The 21060-nt window shown below is 42.6% G+C and overlaps 1 long non-coding RNA gene across 1 annotated transcript in view; it reads right to left on the bottom strand.

The window, feature by feature from the left end:
• Nucleotides 1-521: 521 nt before the first annotated feature.
• LOC311521361 overlaps nt 522-21060 on the bottom strand; it is a 45300-nt gene continuing 24761 nt past the window's right edge. The window contains exons 2-3 of the long non-coding RNA XR_014711866.1: nt 11701-11775; nt 522-843 (exon numbers count right to left, since the gene is read on the bottom strand). This is a non-coding gene — a long non-coding RNA (uncharacterized lncRNA). The remainder of the gene's footprint in view (nt 844-11700; nt 11776-21060) is intronic.

Raw genomic sequence — 21060 nt, 5'->3', positions numbered from 1 at the left:
TGTATTCACTTAATTTTGCCTACTGTTCAATAATTATTTTGCATTATTTGACCTTCAGTTAGCTGATCAAATACTATTCATGAAGTGATTCAGTAAATATTTTTATTAGATTAGCTCTAATTATGAATCATGTTTATTCATATTAATCCATTCTTCTTGTTGCTTAGCAAACTATCTGCAAACTGATCATTGTTTACTTTGAACACATTCACTGTTTCAAAGGGTGTATTTAATAGCTTCAAGGATTGATTCTTCCAGATATGGGCTATTTGCAAACTGCTCACTTTGACTGCTTTCCATTGGTTATTCTTGTTGTGTGGTTGGTCACTTAAGTCACATTATCATTTTTGTTCTTTCTTTGAATGATTGAAACTTTTTAAACATGAAAACAAGTAACAAATATTTAATAAGGCACTTTCAGTATGAATTCATGGATGAATAGTATTTGTGCTAAGAACCCAGAGAACCAGGCGTTGTCTATGTTCTTGTGAATAAGAAATAATGTGACACTATGAATCACAACAGACTGGGGTTTTTTTGGCTTTTATTTGTGAAAATATTTGCAAATTTTTTTTTATTTATTTAGTACTGTTTGATCAATTCTAGTTGTTACCAGCTAATAGCAGATGGGCCCCATCTTGCACTGGGACTCTTCAGTGGATCATAATGAAAAGCTGTACATGTGACGGCAGAATCAGTAGAAAATGGTTGGTTATGTCAATTCAATTAACACTTTCCCTCAGGGCCACAGGGTACATTTCCTGGTTGGTATGACTGAAGCGTGGGAACTAAATCACATTCTCATAACTGAGCAAGACAGATCTATGGATTTACAGCTTCGTCCTATAATTGTAAGGAAACAAAGGTTTAGTTTCAATGCAATGCTCCCTATTTCATTTTTAAGACTAGGATTTTTAAAGGAACCTAGAAGAACTACGCACCCAAACCACACTGAATTTCAACAGGAGTTGGGTCTTCAACTCCTTCGAAAATCCCAACCTAAATCATTGTTTCTAAACATACCCCAAGAAACAGCCTGCACAGTTCCTAAATAATTAGAATAAAAAACCTGGTCACAGTTTCAGAACCATGGCTGTAATATGTGTTTAAGGAAAAAAGGACTTCACTGAAATTGGTGCTTCAACTTTTTCTCTCCAATTGTCTTTAGCACATATCATTTACTGGGATATTGTGTTTCCTAATGATGCATGCCATCTGCTTTACTGTCCTAGACTTTATTTCCGAGGCAGTGATCACTCTTTCAACCTATTCAGCAGAAAAGTGGTCTTACTGCAGGGTCTTCTTAGCGAGCTCTGCCTGAAGGTCACCCTGAATATCATTAAAATATTTCTCCCTCCTCCTTTGTCAAGTTCTTAGGCTATGTCTACACTGGCGCACACACCTGAATACTGGATTGTGTTCATGCTCGCACGTGCTCCCCTTACTTATGCCGAGAGTCCACCTATGCCATACTAGACACGGGTACAATGCCATGTACATGTGTATACTCGCATCTGTGCTGCCTCTGTAGGTACACAATGTTAGTGCTACCATTTAAGGCGTGGTATCTCATGATTCTGTGCATCACAGGGAGACACTGAAGGAACAAACTTCTTTGTTGTGCTTTGTTGGTACTATTCCCTGCTTTCACACATTTGCCCATGCTAGTTCCTGATCATGTCATGCCTCACTATTATCTCTGCAAAACTGGATGGAAAACATGGAGCAACTGGATGATGATCTGGTTCCAGTTCTGCTCCTGCTCCTTTATGCTGGACAAAAGGTTATGTAGTGGCGTAGACGCTTGTCAAGATGTTGGATGGAATTTGGGCAGCATTTTCTGACACAGCAAGGATGAATTACATGACAATTCATTCAGCTCACACTGTACCGGTATAGCAAATGCTGGTATTTTTACGGTGTGCCCTTTGGTTGACTGTCGCCTTTGGTGTAGGCGAACCAGCACAGTATGGCGGGATCACATTGTTTTGGACACCTGAGATGACCAGCAGTGGCTTCAGAACTTCCAAATGAGGAAACAGACCTTCATGGAGCATGAACCAATCCTTCAACACCAGAACACTCAATACAGGGAAGTCATATTGGTGCAGAAGAAGGTGTCTATTGCTCTGTGGAAGTTGGCAACACCAGACAGCTATTGATCCATTGCAAACCACTTTGAGGCTGAAAAGCCACTGTCAGGTCCATGGTTGTGCAGATTTGCAAGGCAGTTAACATTGTGATCTATCCATGGGTAGTTGCCATAAGAAAAGTTTCAGATATAATAGCTGGATTTCAGATGATGAGGTTTCCAAACTGTGCAGGGGTCATCGATGGTACCTGCATCCCAATATTTTGCTCACCAAAAGGGGCAATCTAGTATGTGAACCAAAAAGATTATTGTTCTGCAAGGCTTAGTGGACCAAAGATGCAGATTCATGGATCGCAATGTGGGAAACATTGGAAAGGTTCATGATGCCAGGCTGCTAGGGAGATCAGGATAGTACTTGAAGGGGGAAGGAGGGACTTTGTTCCCTAGAAACAATATGGATCTCTATGGTGTGGGTCTGTGCCAACTGTATTTTGGGTGACCTTGCATACTTACTCCTCACTTGGCTCATGAAACCATGCCCCCATATCAATGACGCTGTAAAAAGGGAATTCAGTGACAAACTGAGTGGCTGCAGAATGGCCGTGGAGTGCTCTCAAGGTAGGCTGAAAGCATGTTGGTGCTGCATTGTGCTGCTCTTCTAAGGTCTCCCATGTAGTTGCTCTATGCTGATGGGAGAGAGCTCTCTCGGTGGCATAATTAAACCACCCCCCATGAGCAGTGGTGGTGATGTTGGCAGGAGAACATCTCCCGCCAACATAGCACGGTCCACACTGGCGCTTCTGTCAGTGAAAATTATGTTTTCACATCCTTGACTCACAAAAGTTTTACCAACTAAAATGTAGACATAGCCTAAGATGCAACTGCAGCATCATCTATACCAGGAGGGTCAAGTAACCAGTCAGGGAGGGTCACCTCCTCCGCTAATTGTTTACACAAAACTAACTGCAAGCACTTAGCATTGTACAACCTAGGGAAAGACAACAGTGGACCATTAAAGTTAATGGAAGACAATGAAATGGAAAAGAAAACCCCAGTACTGGAAAACTAAGGAAGAAGAGAGTTTTCCCTGCTCTGTGTAACCATGAATTACGATAGTCTTAGGGCAAGTCGACACTTAAAATGCTGCACTGGTGCAGTTGCCCCGACTCAGCTGCGTCACTGTAGCGGTTTAATGAAGACACTCCAAGCCGACGGGAGAGAGCTGTCCCATTGGCGTAGTTAATCCACACCCCCAAGACGTGGTATTCTCACGCCGACATAGTGCTCTCTACACGACGGGTTAGATCGGTACAACTATGTCACTCAGGAGTGTGGATTTTTCACACCCCTGAGTGACCTAGTTATACTGATATAGGTCTGTAGTGTCGACCAGACCTGAGAGAAAGGGAAAAAAAACCCTTGCAAACTCTTAAAAGGGAAGAGGGTTTGAAGAGAAGTCGATCAAGAAACCAGGGGCCAGCATCTAAGCAGAGTGCTGTCCAGCGAAACACTGGATCCCTTCTGGGGCAGAAGGCATGCTGGAAAATTGTTCAGAGGCAATAGGGATCTTGTATTAAAAAGTGAATTTAGCCAACACAGAAGTGTAAAGCCTGTGATTGGATCTTTATGTTTATTTTCTGTGTATATTGTATGTGTTTGCTCTTCCTTAATATTTCATCTCTGAATCTATGATTTTCTATTAAATAAACTTCTTGTTTATTTTTACCTCAGCCAGGTCTCTGATGTGCAAACTGGGTGGAATGTGGGTGTGTCAAAATGAACTGATAGCTGGGGTGCAGGTTTCATTACTTCAGAGGTGATGAACCAGAAGGGAAAAGTCTGAGTGTCTGGTAGTTAAGAAATTGGGGAGATGGATTTGGGGATCACCCAGACAAGGAAGGGTTCTGTCACCACCTGTCTACTGTAACTCTGAGTGCCTTAATGTTGTTGTGGCTTAAAGCTCTGACACCAGTAGCTAGCTTACAAGCATAAGGTCTCCAGCCTGGCTTCCCCCTGCCCCGTTAACTCCTTGCAGCATTTCCCCACTAGCCCTTCTGGTCCCAAGTCCCCCCAAATCCATCTTCCTGAGCTCTTAACTACCACTTAGACATTTCCCTTCTGGTTCAGCTCTCCTGAAGGAGTGAAACCTGCCCCTAGTTATCAGTTCACTTTACACATGTCACACAGGTTGTGACTGATGAGCTGGTTCTGGGGTCTTGGCAGCAGGCAGACGCTGCACTCTTTTGGTCCCCCATTCAATTAGCTTCTCCCTTGGGAACCTGGAGAACATAGCGATTTTCAAAATACCAGAACTGAAAAGAGAAGTGGCTTACCACATCTGCAAAGGAGATCCGATAATCTGTGCCAGAAAGATGTTTCTGCTAAAGGTCACCCCACTGCATATGGCTGAATGGAGTGGTTTGGTCAGCTCTGAAGGTAGACAAGGCACATTTGTACTGTGGGTGAACCTGAAGAACCAGGTGGAGTTTTGCTGTAATAGAAATTTTCTGAAATATGCTTGCACGATTGGGAGATAGTTCAAATGGAAATTGACTATATTGTCAGCTACCATATGGAAATTTCATGCAGAAGGAGATCTGAACCACAAACCACCACCACCTCTGGGTTTACCAGGAATACCTGTGCCTACTTATGGACAGGGAAAGAAAGGGACATGCTGCAGCTTCATTAGGTTTTCTGAAGATTCAGCTGAGCATCGCAACCCTCACCGTAGACAACTGGAAAGGGACACTGTTTTTATCCTAATGCCAGACTGGATCTTTCTCCCACCCCTGCTACCGCTGGCTTGTGTAACATGGCTCTGTGAAGGCAAAGGGACAGAGAAAGACTTCATAATCTTCCAAGGGAGAAAAGACTGCTGTAGCTAACTTTTCCTTGGACAACCACTTGTAGGTTTTCTACAACAGCATTCTGTTCCCTTCCTCATCTGGGACCTTCCCTCTCCCACTCCATCCCCTGTTCTATGTGGCTCTTGTTTGGAAAGAGACAGGTTGATCAGAGGTGTGGGAGAAGACCTGAAACTGTGTGATCTTTAAAGGGAGAAAAAAGACTAACTTTTCCTTAAACAACCAACTAGGTTTTCTACAACTAAATTCACTACCCCCAAGTAGGATCATTCAAAACCCCTGCCCCCTGTCTGTGCAGCCTCGGAATCAACACTACCTGACTGCCTGCTGAAAAATGTGCAGACATGGGCACACTGGTTGTTTTTTTCTTTTATAAAGCTTTTGGAAAAAATATCTTTAGTTATGTAATGCTGCGGTTCACAGAAATAAATAAAGTCGTTGATTTATAACTGTCTCCCTGGAGAACCATTTCAGGGTGGAGCAGTAAAAGGGCCAGATGGAGGAAGGAAATCTGCAGGAGTCTGGTAAGAAGATGGAGCTTGACAAAGTACTGGCTTCAGCATTGCATGGCATACTATCCAGGGAAGAAAAGTCAGAGTACAGTACTTCAAATACCCTGGATCTTAAGATCAGGAATTTAGCTCCAGCACAAGAGGAGATATTGGTGGGGGGGAGGTTGGGAGACCATTGTAATTTACCAGCCTTGAGTTCCTGCTGCAGTGTAGGGTTCTCCTCAGGTTTGTAATGGGGGTGGGGGGGGGCTTCTTCAACTTGCTCCTCTGGATAAAGGAGTAGAATAACATGCTTCTCCTCCTCCAGGTCTGGGGCACCCTCTATGGTTCCTGCTGCCTCCTTGTCCATGTGCCCTGATCAGTGTCCTGTTGGACAATGAGGTAGGTGGGGCTGAGGAAGGGATCATAAGCCACTCCAAGTTGTGTATTGGGACCTTGATAGCACCAGTCAAGCTCCTTGTAGAAGGGGCATTCACGATGAGCCCTCCTGGACCAACTGTTGGAATCTTTGACCTTCTTACAAAGGTTCAGTACGTTGTGGTGATGGGGATGGAGGACTATTGAAACTTGAGAGTACATTCCTGTTACCCCCGTTCACACTGCAGACTGGCTTGGGTATGTGGGCATGCCACAGCTAAGGCATGGACTTACCCACACCCCTCAGGCATGCTAGCTTACTCGCCCTCTACTCTCCTTGAGACATGTTTCAGGGGTTTAAGTGAGGATCACAGGAGGGTTCTGGCACAAGCCCACTCAGGGACATATATACAGTTGATAGTGTAGACATACCCATAGTTTGACTAACTAAAAGGCTCAGTTGCCTACGCCTGCAAAAAAATTCCAGGGAGGGGGCTGAAGCAGAGAACATCTCTGTGTGAGTCTCCTTGTGGTTTTCTGCCCACTCTTTCTGGTGCAAGAAGCAGCATTTGTCTCCCTCGGTGCCCTATTGAAAAGGTCCTGAGGCCATTCTCCAAACCCCACAATTGGATTATAGGAGATCAGTTGAAGTCTAGGGCCATTCCCACTGAGTGGCTCCACACTGGCTCCCACTCCACACTGGCTCCAAGTCTCTGGTAGAAGTTTAAGCAGAGACAAGAGGTAGCTGTGCTGACATTCCATATAGCCATGCTGCCTGTAGCGATCCTGCAGCCAGTGGTTGCCCCAAAAATGCCTTTTAAGAGGACTTGCCAACATGGAAGGGCAGCACAGACTTCTTATTCAGCCTATTGCTGTATTGTCTTTTTGTTCACAAGGCTGATGGGTGGGAAACAACATGCATTTTTCTTTGTGGCCACCTAGGCCACTCCTGACTCTCCCCCTTCCATCACATGACCCTTTGGACCTGCAGAATGGATCCCTCTGGCATGTCTCAATGGAAAATACCAACACCTCCCTACTCCTCCCCTCCCCAAAGCCAAACACAGTCCTTTCGGAATGGGAGCAGGACTGCTAGACAGTATGATCAGGTCCTGAATAAAGAACAGGTTTTTAGTTGGCAAAATGATGCCCTTTCTAGCTATCTTGAAATTATTGCATTCAGCATTCACAGCTGGTTAAACACGTATGATGTCCTGGTCCCCAACGTCCATGAATATGAATTGCACCAGTTTCATCAGGACAGTGAGTAAAGCTAACACTGTTTCAATTCCCTTATTGGTGAAAGTGCTATTGCATTCATACACCGTGTCTCTTTACACTTCATCGTTCTGGCTGTCATTTTATGCTAAATCAGAATATTCAAGCAGTGCAAGAGGAGGAGAAAAGGGTTTCACAAGCACTTGAGGATACCAAGCAGACGTGTTATCACAGGGCGAGGAGAAAGTGTCAGGGATAGGTCCTGTGCCGGACACGTTTGTCAGCAAAAGCTGCAGCATCACAGAAAAGACACAGCATCTGGCTCTGTATAAGAATACCAAGCTTATACAAGGACATTCCCGAACATGGCTCTAGGGGATAAACTCAAACATATAGGAATCTAGGTGACATAAATTGTAATGTGCAATGACATTTTGCTTAACAAGTATCTAAAACAGTACTGTTGGGAGAAAGATTAAAAAATATAGTGGAGCATTCTCATCAGGTAAATAGCTTGAGGCAAATAAACGGAACAAGAGTTTGCACCAGTTGTGTTCATTGCCTTTGAATATAGGACACATGAATAAAAGAGAGATTGCCTATGTGGATTCCACCTGTGCTTACTGCCTTCCCCAGTGCCCTGACTGATTGGGGGCATAGTCACAAAAAAGAGCCCAGAAGACAGATTGCCTTGCTGTAATCAGGCAATGGGCAAGTGAGAGTTTGCTGAAACTACCGTGATCCAGAGCTGAAATTGCTTGCAACAGCAAGGAGGCTTATGTAGTTATGCTGAACTTCAAGTGGCTCAGTTCACTCTGGACAAGCATCCCAAAGTACAGATTCTTATCCAAAACTTTCTGTTCTGGAAATCAGTCTGGGAAGCTTGTGAGAATAGGGTTTCTAGGGAATTGCTAATCACTTGCTGAATTCATCTGGGTTAATACAATAGGCTCTGTGACATTATTTTAATATTTCCTGTCCTGAAAAAGAGGGCATGCAGAGGTGCACAGAGATTTGAAAAAAGGATGTGATTTTTTAAAAGAAAATTTAACCCAGAATCCTTTCTCAACAGCAATTTTGCATATGCAATTATTTGCAAGTGCAAATGAGGGCATCAGCTGTAGATCTCTAAGTACCTGATCTGCATGCACAATCAGGTTGTTAGAAGTCTTTTGTGTCTTCATTTGCCCTGGTAAATAGTTGCACTTATAAGATTGTGCTGGCCATTTGGGATATAAATTCTGGGTGTAAAAATTCTGTTTTTGAAAACAGGGTCCAAAAATTTGCTGACCTGTTTCTACCTAAAAAATGGTACTTGTTTCAGATTAAGGCATAAACTGCGGTTCAGACTTCATTCTAACAAGTTCACACTTCCTTCAACCTGACCAGCATTCTAAACAAAATTATGTTTTCTCTTTAAGGCAGTGCCTACTAAGGTCATTCCCCAAAGTGAGGCTGTCACAACTCTTTTGACATGAATTTGGCTCATTTTTCAGTACGTCATCCAGGAAGGTTTGCATTGTAATGGGACAGACTGTATGTATTCAAAGGAAGACTGGGATTAGAGGAAAGCACCATAAGTGACAAAATATTCATTTATATCTCTTGAATAAGGATTAAGCAGTGAAGTTATAGAAGGTTCTGGTGACTGCAGTCAGGGTACTGTAGCTGAATGTAATACCTCTGTATTTAAACATTATTATTGGAATGGAACCAAATTGTTTGACTTTCAACAACAACCACCATCAAAAAACCCACCCTGATTTAAAGTACCTCTTCAATATTTAATCTTTTTTCTGGTGCTTTTATTGGCTGATGATTTCAATTCCTATTAATTCATTAGCATTAATGAAAAGAATCTCTTCTATTTTTAATTGTTAAGTTTTCATTGGCCAAATTCTGTTTGGGGTTGCAGCAGTGTAAATTGAGAGTAACTGTAAATAATCTAGAAAAATCTAGATTTTACCTCAGTGGTGTAACTGAGAACAGGATTTGGTCCCATATTTCCAGATCCATATCAACTACATGATTTTTATTTCTCAGATCTGCAGACCGTATATTTCAAATATAAACCTGGATTATATTAGCACTGCAGACCTAGGCAGAAAGCATATGTCAAGAGGCCCATCTTTAGTAATATTGGAGCCTTCCATATGGTTCATTCTTTTTTAGCCCACATGAGAATTTAGTGCTGAGAAGGAACTAGTATCACCGAAGTACCCTCACATGTCTGCCTGTTCATTTTAATTCTGTCCCGCCACACCAATGCTCTTTTAGTCCTAGGCTATTCTTGAATTTTTTGACCACATCAGCTTCTATAAATTCTCTCATCTTTTAAATCTATAAGGGATCCTATATATTTTCATCCTTTTCTTTCTTAGGCTGCTTTCTATGGCTCTCCAAGTCTTTTTTTTTTTTTTTGTTTCTTTGTAAGTCACGTACAGTGTGATATGAACAAATAAATATACTCAAAAGTGTTGAAGGCTTTCTCAGGTTAGTCATGGTCAAGTTAGTTAGATGAGTTAAGTTTAGAAGGAAAATGATATAGTCTTAACTTATTATTATTATTATTTATTAATGTGTATTACGTAGCACCTAGAGACCTAAATGAGACCACCCCCATTGTACTAGGTGCTGTGCAGATACATAGTAAAAGACAGTCCCTTTCCTGAAAAGATTACAGTCTAACAAGACAAAGGGAGGGAGAGAAAAGAAAGGCACAGAGAAATTAAATCACTTGCTAAGGTACCCACTGTGACCCTACACCCCATATTCTTCATAGTGTTATTGTTATGACACAATATGACAAGTGGGGGGGGGAGCTGTGCATATCTTCCTCTACATTGAGGGAGGGAGCTGTATAGATTTCTATGCAGCACAAGGCAATACAATTTTGGGTTTACAACTCCAGAGCAGGTGTGCACTTGAGTGCTGGGCAATCCCTGAGCTGAGTCATCCCACACAGAGCTGATCTCAGTGTCTGTGTCCTTTTGCAGCTGGGTGTGGCCCTACCTCTGTGTGTGTGCTGGAGGAGGCTTGTGGGCCTGGCACAGCAGGACAAGGTGAGGGAGCCCAGGCTGGTGGAACAGGTGGGCTCAGTGGGACCCCAGGACATCAGGTGGCACCCTGGAATGAGGGGGTAACCTGTCACACCCTCCACTAATACCCACACCTTCATGTTGGTCCACTGAGTCTTTATTACACATTTATCTATATGGTTCCCATCACCACAGTATCTGAGCATCTCACAGTCTTAAATGTAATGTTATCGCACTACAGATGGGGAACTGAGGCACAGGTAGACTAAGTGACTGGCCCAGTGTTATATAGGAAGTCTGCTGTGGATCAGGGAATTCAACTCAGGTGTCTCGGGTCCCAAGAAAACATTCTAACCATTGGCTCATCCTTCTTCCCCCCTCACTATTGGGCTAATTGTGTATAAATTGTGCTTGATAATAGATAGCTTCCCTGGCACATGTCCCCTCCCACTCTCAGGCACACTTTCAAATGGCCTATTTGCAGTCAGCCAATAGGATAACTGAACTGAAAAAGAAGAAGAAGAAGAAGAAGAAGAAGAATTAGCCTGAGCAGACCTACAATTCCTTATATCACTGGGTGCCTCAAGACATGGTAGCCTGGTAAGAAATATTCTTACTGTAACATCATTTGTATGGGAAACTGTAGGCTAAAACACAATTTCTAAAAATTGATGGGGTTTGACTGGCTTTACAAAAACGGCTTGCTTATTGCATGAAACAGCATCATTTCTTCTACTACTTAATGAGAAAGGTAAAATGGTACCTTTTGAAATTATGGGATACTTGTGGAATGGTTACCCTTCCCTATTACACCTGCTATGACTAAAGTTGATCAACTTTTGTCATGCAGAATAAAGAAGACAGTGGGCATATTTTTAGGCTTGTGAGGAGATATTTTTCAAAACAGTCTAGGGGACTTAGAAACATGTAATCCATTAAAATTAATGAGAAGGATGCATCTAAATTCCCTAGACTATTTTGAAAATCTCAGCTGATAACTGCACAAAAGTTTTCTACAAGAAATAGCCTTGTCAAAGCCTGAACGTTTTTTTTTAATTTTTGTAATTTTGAGCTGAGCTGTCAGAGTTCAGAGATCAACTGAATTAAGTCTAAAATATCTCAAAAATTTGAAAACTGTCAGTGGAAGCCCAATTTTCCCAGTGGTCTGTATTCCTGAAAATCTAAGAATAGCTGTGTAAGACAATTTTCTGCATTAGTAACAGGATTTTAGATAACTCTGCTAATGAACTATCTTTTGTTGCTGCAATAATGAAGCAAGTCTTTTGTAGTGTGCTAAAAAATACCACAAAAACAGTTGGGTTCAATTGCAAAGTAAAATATCGAACTTGTTGAGATAGAGTTTGAATCTATAATTCTAATGAAAAATAATTAAATTTCGGTATGTAAAAGGCCATTTTTATCAGCATTGTCTTGATAAAATGAACTGACAGCTGGTAACATTTAGCTATACCTTCAAAAATATGCAGCTTTGACAGGAAGTTTGGTTTTGTGATTATAATAAGATCATTAACAACCCTGTCTGCTGTTAACAAAGGACTGAGATTAAAAGAATTCTGGAACAATATTCACTAAAGACTGGACTTTTCTTTACTTACAGGACAAGGATCACAGCCAAGATCTTCATTCAACTCTCCCCAGTTCCCATTAGCTTCAGCCACGTTGACCTGCACCTGCCATTTCAATGGAATACCATTTGGTTAAACAATGTGATCCTATGAAGAGAACAGTTGGAGTAATGGTTGCAACTTTGGTTCAAAATGTATGGCAGACATTTCTGAGTGAAGATTGTGGTGTCAGCAAAATATAATTGGAACAGGAGAATGGAAAAGTTCTATCCACTTCAATCGTTCACTATTATTCTCCATATTCCATCTGTATATGCAACCCACCTTTCAGCATTTGTTACACATCCCTATCTGTGCCTGACCCACAGCAGATCTTACTCTGCTACTGCTCTCAGCTAGAGGAACTCGTCTTTTACCTCAGGCTGTAGAAGCTCTGGCTCAGGATCAATCTCTAGTGACAACATGGATAACTGGTTAAGGGTTGAACAAGGAGATATTTTCTCCTCTCCTCTTCATCACAGGCTAGCCATGTGTACGTATGCATACCTTTGCCTTATAGTAGATGGAATAATGATGCAAGCAGCAAAGATAACTGGGTGCCTAAATGTAACACACTGACTTCATTGGGATAAAAAGGCTGAAAACTAAGATACAGAAAACTCAGATTCATCAGAAATTCACAGAGAGTAAAAATGAATCCTTGTTCAACTATACATAAAATAAATAATGCAGATTTTCTGATTCCCCTCATGCTGCTGACTGTATTTGGGCACTCACATGTAGGAATTCTATTGCAGCCTGACAAAAATATAATTCTTGATTCAGTTCAATGCCTGTATTTAGCACATGAGTAATACATAGGGTTCCTCTGGCCACAATGCTGAAGAGAAACAAAGTGTAGCTATATAGTATAGATAGAAAAATGTAGGAGTTGAGACTAAGGCCTGGCCTACATTACAAAGATAGGTTGACGTAAGCCTCCTTGCATCAACCTAGTTGTGCATGTGTCTACACTTAGATTTGTCTCCCATTGATGTAAGATCTCCATTACACCATCATGGTAACACCACCTCCCAGAGTGGTGCTGAGCAATGGTTGATGTATTGAGGTCAATGCAGTGCAAATGTGGACAGTGCACTACCTATGTCAATCCTAACAGTCCTCCAGCAGCTGTTCCACAACACTGACCACACTGGCCACAATTGTAAATTTCACTGCCCAGGGATCATGAAGAATGGAAAGCTCACTCCCTCCCCTGACCCTCTCGTAAAGCCCTGCAAGTTTTAGAAAGGCCTTTTCCTGATTGTCCAGCATGGTGAGCACACCTAACAGCTCTCCACTGCTGTGTGCAGCTGACCAGGCTGGCTATACACTTCAGATGTGTTCCAACTTGGAGCTGACAGGAGGTATTGGATCTCATGGGTGTGTGGGGAGAAGATGCTGTGCAAGCACACCTCTGGACTAGCCATGGAAATGTGGACCTCTACAAACAGATTGCATGAGGGATGCATGAGCAGGGATACAACAGGGATCAATAGCAGCGGCACATGAAAGTGATGGAACTGCAACAGGCATATCACAAGGCCAGGGAGGCCAACAGTTGATACGGGCCTGAACAGCAGAACTTTTACAAAGAGCTGCATGCCATACTTGGCAGAGACCCTATCCCACCCCCACAGCACTATGGATACCTCTCAAGTCACAGACCCTAGTGAGGAGAAGGAGGAGGTGGAGGAGAATGGGGGACATATGACCAAGGGGTCCAGCTATGCTGTGAGCCAGGACCTGTTTCAGACTGCACTGCAATACAGTGCATTCCAGACATCAAACATGAATGAGCCTGATGCAGAGAAAGGAACTTAGGTAAGTGTGTACATTTATTTCCCATTACAGAGATGGTACCCCCAATTTAGCAGGACACACCTATTGACTTTTCATTAATTTACTGATGCTAGAAGAGGTGTCGGTACAACAAAGAAAAGTGGAGTTGTTATCTGTTTTTCATTCCCCCTGTAGAGTTAGGCAGTGGGGCCACGTGGAGCAGTTTGTTTTTGTACACAGGGATGTCCCTTGAATCCTCCTGAGAGATCTAAATGAAACTTCCATGGAGATATTGTGCAATCCTCTCCTGCAGGTTTCTAGGAATGGAGCCTTATTTCTTCCACTGTAGTAGAACACCCTCCCATGCCAGTTGGCAACAATTTTAGCCGTGAGCATTGCAGTAAACTGGCTAGCAGCATATGGGCCAGAGCAGTTCAGCACGCCACCAGGAGCTGTGGTACCTCATTGTACCTTTGTTACCCCCAGGAGTGAGCAGTTAGCTAAAAACACCACAGCCCCCATAAAATTGTGCCAGTATTCAGTCCCATCACCCTGTACTCAAAGTTGCATGCAACTGAGCAATTCCCTCCTCATTTCTTCCTCCCTGGTGGGCCATACTCACTATGGCTGAAGCTGTGAGTGATGCTGTGCACAAGCACGCCAAAGCAGAAGTGTCACTAAGCTTGTCTTGTTTAAAACTTTAGGGAGCACGAGAAGGGAGTTCTGAATCTTAACTTTTGCTTTCCCCTGTGAATATACTGACAATGGCACCTCTGTGTGTTTTATCTGTAGCTGCTGTTGTTGAGGCCTTGAGGGATTCCCCCTCCACACTCGTGGAACACCAGAGCCAGTTAAGGAGAGGAAAGAAGCGGACTTGGATGACTCGTTCAGTGAGATCCTGCAAGCCAGTGTGGCATCAGATGGTGAACAGCAGACCGGAAGGATGACTATTGTAGGCTGAATTGAAAAGGAAAGAGTGGACAGGAGAAAGGCCCAGGAGTCAGAGTGGGAGATGCACCAGGACATTATGGGACTTCTCTGGCAGCAAACACAGATACTTCAGACTCTTGCGGACCTCCAGGTTCAACAATCCTGGCCTTGTCTCCCTTTGTGGTCCATGGAGAACTTAAATAAGCACCTTCCTGCACCACCTCAACATTCCATGTGGCATCAGGGGCCAAATCCCTACCTCATCACTCCACATCAGGGGACATTAAGGACAGCCACAGCTTCACATACACGGACCTGTGAGTCATGGTTGATGTATGTGTAGCTAAAATGGACATGAATATTCCTTCCCCTTCTTTAAGCTCTGTTCCATACATTTGTCAAGGATTTAATGTATTTGCTTTTAACTGGCGCAGATTTTTTGAAGTATTTTTGTTACTCAGTAAAAGTCTATTGTTTGGAAAATAATTTGCCTTTGTTAGTTTTTAACATATGCTACAGAATGCCTAGCAGTAGTGAAAGCACCCACTTAGTTGTTATTGTACATTGTGACACAACTCAGGGAATCAGTGACAAACACAGTGTAATAATCATAAATGTACAGCAAGCACCACAACTTTAATAGTTGCATTATCAGTGTTATATTCATAGATGTGCACCAAGCGCCATACAGTTCGTAACAGAGCTCCAAACTGCAGGGCCACGCAGAGAATGGTACACTTGAATGCATTACCGTGGCTTATTGTTAAAGTGCTCTTTCAAAGTCTCCCGGGGCTGTATAGCTCCACACTGAGCTCTTCTGTTAGCCCTTGTGTCTGCCTGTTCAAACTCAGCAGACAGATACACCATCTCTGCCCCTCCACCATGGTGGCAACTTCTCCCTTTGTTTCACAGAGATTATGTGGGACACAGCAGGCAGCTATAACCATTGGGACATTTTTGTCACTGAGATCTAATCTTGTAAGTAAACAGTGCCAGCATCCCTTCAATCTACCACAAGCACATTCAAGTGCCATTCTGCACCTGCTGAGCCAGTACTTGCATCTTTCCTTGGTGCTGTTGAGGTGGCCGGTGTACAGCTTCATAAGCCTGGGGAGTAAGGGATAGGCTGGTTCTCCAGGTTCACAATTGGCACCTCAACAGCGTCAATGGTAATCCACTGGTCAGGTAAGAGAGTCTCTGAACAGTTCAGTGTTCTTAAACATGTGAATGTCATGCACCTTCCCTAACCAGCCACCACGGATGGTGGTGAAATGTCCCAGGTGATCCACACACCTAACCACAGAAAAGTAGCCCTTTCTATTGATGTACTCTGGGGCAAGGTGGTCTGGCGTCAAACTAGAGATATGTGTGCTGTCTATTGCTCCTCCACAGTTCAGGAACCATCCACTATGTCCTGCATGTTGCTGAGAGTCACAAGCCCTGTGTAGTAGGAGACAATTAATGGCCCTGCATGCTTGAATGACAACAGCTCCCACAGTGGATTTTCCGGTTCCAAAATGATTTCTTACTGACCAGCAGAAATCCAGCACTGCAAGTTTCCACAGTGTGGTCTCCACTGTCTTCTTCACTGTCAGTGCAGCTCTCATACTGGTCCCCTGCAGTGAAGAGCTGGGGCAAGCTCAACACAGGAATGTGGCCTTTCTCATCCAAAAGTTCTGCAGGCAAAAGTTCATAATCCCAAGCCTGCATTACGATGCAATCCCATCAGTCAGTGCTCATTTCTTGGGCCCAGAAACAGCATTTGCAATTGCTCTGTGGACAGTCTTGAATTCTTTCTTGCTATGGCCACAGCACTCTGACTTCCAGGAAATCATCATGTTCCTCACGGCTTTTCTTGTGGCTCTGCAAATAGTGGAGGATTGTGTGTCCTGTGCGTGCGATGCTCTTGACAATAGTGCTTCTGTCAGAAATGGTGGACAGCAACAAGTGCCTCGCGGGTTTGTGGGATTTTCAAAATAGACACAAAAATTATGGGATAGAGACGGCATTATGCGGTGGAGAATGTCACATGTTGGGAACTTGACCCTGCAGTATCAGTCACCCCTGCACAACTCATTTCTGCACCACCATGCATTGCCAAAACTTCCCAAAAGACAGTGCACTGGACAGTGGTATGTTGCACAGTGGGATAACTACCCCTGGTGCACTGCATTGTGCATCAAAGCAACCACGCCTGCTGATTATGCACAGTATCGGCGCAATGTACGATGTACTAACTGTGGCAGCTTTATGCCAATGTAATTGCATCAGCAAAAGTTAATAGTGTAGACACACCCAAAGGCAGAATTCGGTAGCATCAAGGTAAGGAATGCATTTTCAATACAGAAAGAGATAAAGACTTAGTTCCAATGCTGTAAAGATATTCGTACAAATTACTAAGGCCTTAAAGAAAGTGTAGTAGCAAGTAAGTGATGTGTGCTGTGAAGGTGAGCAAACAGCACACAAAACAAGCTCAAGGATATAATTGGATGAAAGATGAGAGTCTGTGATAAATGTCATTAAATATAGTGAACAGTGAAACACTATGTTGGAAAAAAGATCAGAAATGCTGCCTGAAAATAGTATATTGACATGATTTACTTGTGCAGTGTTCTCCACAGCAAACAAGGTGCTACCAGACACATGAAATGAAGCATCTAAGAGGCACTGAACATAGCTACCAGCACCCATTTAAAAGCTAATACCAGAGTTTTCCCAACAATTGGAAAAGTTTGTTGAATAGCTGTGTTACCAACTCTAGCAATTTGATTGTGAGTCTCACAAAAGGCTGAAATATTCAGGAATAAGTTAGTTCTCATGAGACTTTCAGCCCAGCACCTTATAGTGGTTTGGATAAGGTTCAGATGAACACTTGGAATTGTGAGCACTGAACTTCACACCCTATTTTGGTTTGCCTGTGATCAGAGAGGAAAGGATGAGATTTACCCATCCATACCTGGGAGAAAGCATAATCTAGTCATCAGAACATGGGGATTTGGTTTCAAGAGTTCTAGGTTTAATTCTTGGCTCTGCCACTGACTTGCTAGTGTTGTTGAGTTAATCCATCTGTAAAATGGCTGAAAGAGTACTCACTTACCATATGGTGGATTTGTGAGACCTAGTCAATCAGTGATTGTTAGAATGCTTTGAGATCCTCAGATGAAGATTATAATCGGGGTTTTCATAATAGATTAGTTATAACCATGCAGAACAGTATTTGATTTAGTGGCAACTAGCCAAAGAACCTTACAAGAACATTACTATCTTTATTCCAAGCTCTTTGGTACATGTTTTCAATGCAAACAATGCAGAGAACTGGTGATGTCTGAAAGCCAATAGGTAAAAAGGTAACACATATGGAGAATCAGTTTTAGCCGTGGGTTAAGATAATGGATTAAATGAAAATGGAATGCCTAAAATTAGGCACTTAAATCTACATTTAGGCATCTAAAATAAGTGACCTGATGCCTGCAGCTCCCAATTAATGTCAACTGTGGTGGTAGTTTTATTATATGGATATATATCCCCTAGGAGCTAGATTAAGATATCCCAGTTTATTTCCCATTGTCTATGAAAGATCCAAGGTCTGGTCAATGTCAATCCAGTTTAATTTGAACTGGATGGGTAGATGTTATGTCCTATGTCTTATGGACTGAGACAGTCAGTCCAAATGTCTTCTTTCATCCGAGATGACATTAGCTTTCTGTCTTTCATAAACAAAGTTCCAATTCTTGTGTTGCATCAGTTAGGCCAAGGACATAGACCTGGCAGAAGTAACCTGGCAGAGCAGTATTGTTTAAACTGAGTAGGTTTTACAATATATTTACAGAGGAAATTATTCCACAAGTTCGATTTTTGTAATGGATTTCATTCTTGGTAGTGCTGGTAATAGCACACCTTTCCTGATCACTCTTGTTACAGTCTGTATGGTAACATCCATTGTTTCATGTTCTCTGTGTGTTCCCTACTATATTTTCCACTGTATGCATCTGAAGTGAGTTGTAGCTCACGAAAGCTTATGCTCTAATAAATTTGTTAGTCTCTAAGGTGCCACAAGTCCTCCTTTTCTTTTTATGGATACAGACCAACACGGCTGCTACTCTGAAACATGTCAAAAGTTTTAGAAGTTCAGTTCACTTTGGATACACACTCAAACTTCGAAATCTGGTTCCACTCAAATCTAAGAACTACAGAAATATGTCAAAATTAAAAATAAAATAAAGTCTTTACTAATTTTTTTTGAACATCTAAAAATTCTGGTTCACTTAAAATTTTTGGCAAAGTTTGGGCCGATTTTTTTTTTTTATTCAAACCAGTTTTTCCATCCCTAAACATTAATCTCAAGTGTATTCACATGGTTGTTGAAGAGGTAACTTCAGGGGTATTTCATCTGAAACACTCTTTAACTATACAAAGAAGAATTCATAGCTTTACTCTATCCTTGTGTTTAATCAATTCTTTTCAAAACAGAAACTTATTAGCAAATCCCTGGAGTAATGGTTCATGTTTGTGTTGGAAAGCAAAATAAACTTCTTATACATTCAGTGATAATGGTTTAGTTACACGCCAGGTTTTATGAAGGCCGTAATCTCTAATGTATGTCATTCCAAACAGACTAGAATATTCATTTATTTTGAGGGTGATAAATGAGTTCTAGAAGGTGACAAAGATTTGTGTCTTGCTCTGTTGATCTAACAACTCTCTGCATTTCTCTGAGCTAAGAAAAAAAACGGAGTTTTGCCAGCTTGATGGGGGAATAAAAATGCCATGGACTAATGAGTACCAAAATGAACTGAACTGAACTGAATCCAAAGCAGCTCAAACTTCAGGCAGTTTAGACTCAGAGCAGACAACTAAAATTTGCAGTGTGACATTTGCCAGTGTGCCACATTTGGGGCCACATGGGACATGATGATTTTTTGTCACAGAGAAATGTTTATTAATGAAAAAGAGAGTTACTTCTTAGGAAACCATTTCCATACCATTTGGGATTAGTTGGCAAGGAGGATGAAGGAAGAAAGTTCCTGGGGTGGGTCAGTTTAAAATTAATTGATTTTGCTGGACCATATAGGCTTGTAAAGCATATGATACAGAATTGAAAATGTGAGATATAGTCACATATGGACAGACATTTATTAGCTATTGCCTAGCATTGTTCTTTTATTTTTCTAGATTTGCAAATGCAACTAGATTTGAGAGACACAGATACAAAGAAGGTGATTACTATAAATTATTTTTTTCCACCCTCCTGGGGAGGGGTGGGGGGTGGAAGACCTTCGTGGCTGAAATATTCAAAGCCTAATCTTTGTACAAAGATGAGGTTTTTTCCTTTTTTTTTCATTTTTTCAGCTAGCCTTGACTTTATTGGGGGGTAAAAATATACATTCCCCATTCCCATATGATAATTTCTTTCCATACAGTGTGAACGCAAAAACAGATCAACATGAAAACTTGGGGGCAGGCTGTGAAATCCCTCCTCACATAGAATAGTATCTTACTCCATGAATAGTCACATTGATATCAGTGAAAAGTACTCAGAAAAGGGTTCACAACCTGACCCTTGGAAGGTAAGTAATCTTCTTAAGAAAATATATCCACAGTTTATGTTTGGAATAATTGGTTGGAGAATAAGCTAGGGTTGCCAAGTGTCCGGTTTTCAACTGGAATGCCCAGTCGAAAAGGGACCCTGGCGGCTCTGGTCAGCACTGCTGACCGGGCCATTAAAAGTCCAGTCAGCGGTGCAGCAGGGTTAAGACAGGCTCTCTGCCTGCCATGGCTCCGTGCAGGTCCTGGAAGTGGCTGCCAGGTCCCTGCAGCCCCTAGGTGCGGCCGCTTCCGGGAGTCGAGCGGAGGCAGGGCAGGCAGGGAGCCTGCCTTAGCCCCGCTGTGCCACCAACTGAGAGCATTTGAGGTAGCACCACCTGGCTGGATCCCACACCTGAACCCCCTCCCACCACCCAGTCCCCCTCCCAGGTCAGAACCCCCTCCCACATCTTAACTCCCCCTCAGAGCCTGCACCCCAACCCTCAGCCCCAGCCCTGGGCCTCCTCCTGCACCCCGAACCTCTCATCCCTGGCCTGACCCCAGAGTCCATACCCCAGCCGGAGGCCACACCCCCTCCCAAACACCCCCTCCCATACCCCAGCCCTGAGCCCGCTCCCGCACTCCAAACCCCTCGACCCTAGCCCAGAGCTCCTTTCTGCACCTCAAACCTGTCGTCCCGGGCCCCACACCAGAGCCCGCACTCCAAGCCAGAGCCCTCACCCCCTCCCGCACCCCAACCCCCTGCCCCCAACCTCCTGCCCCAGCCTGGAGCCCCCTCCCGTACCAGTTTGATTCAAACCAAAAACAATTTTTAAAAATTTTTTTTGTCAAATTGAAATACTTGATAAAATTTTTTTTGTATCAACCAAAACATTTCAGATCAACTCAAAACTATTTTTAGGTTGGTTTTTTTTTTTCATTTAGAGTCAGATGAGTCAGAGTCAACTTGAAACAAAATTTTTTGTTTGTTTTTCATTTTGTTTTGATTTTGAAAATGTTTTTTCATTGTCTTGAAATTAATTGTTTTTGTCTTAATTTTTTTATCGAGGTTCTGCAATTTCCAGGTGTCTTTTGTTTTATTTTGTTTTTTGGATT

The sequence above is a fragment of the Lepidochelys olivacea genome (assembly GCF_965140295.1).
Source record: "Lepidochelys olivacea isolate rLepOli2 genome assembly, chromosome: 5".
Lineage (NCBI taxonomy): Eukaryota > Metazoa > Chordata > Testudines > Cheloniidae > Lepidochelys > Lepidochelys olivacea.
This window is presented reverse-complemented; position numbering and strand designations above follow the sequence as displayed.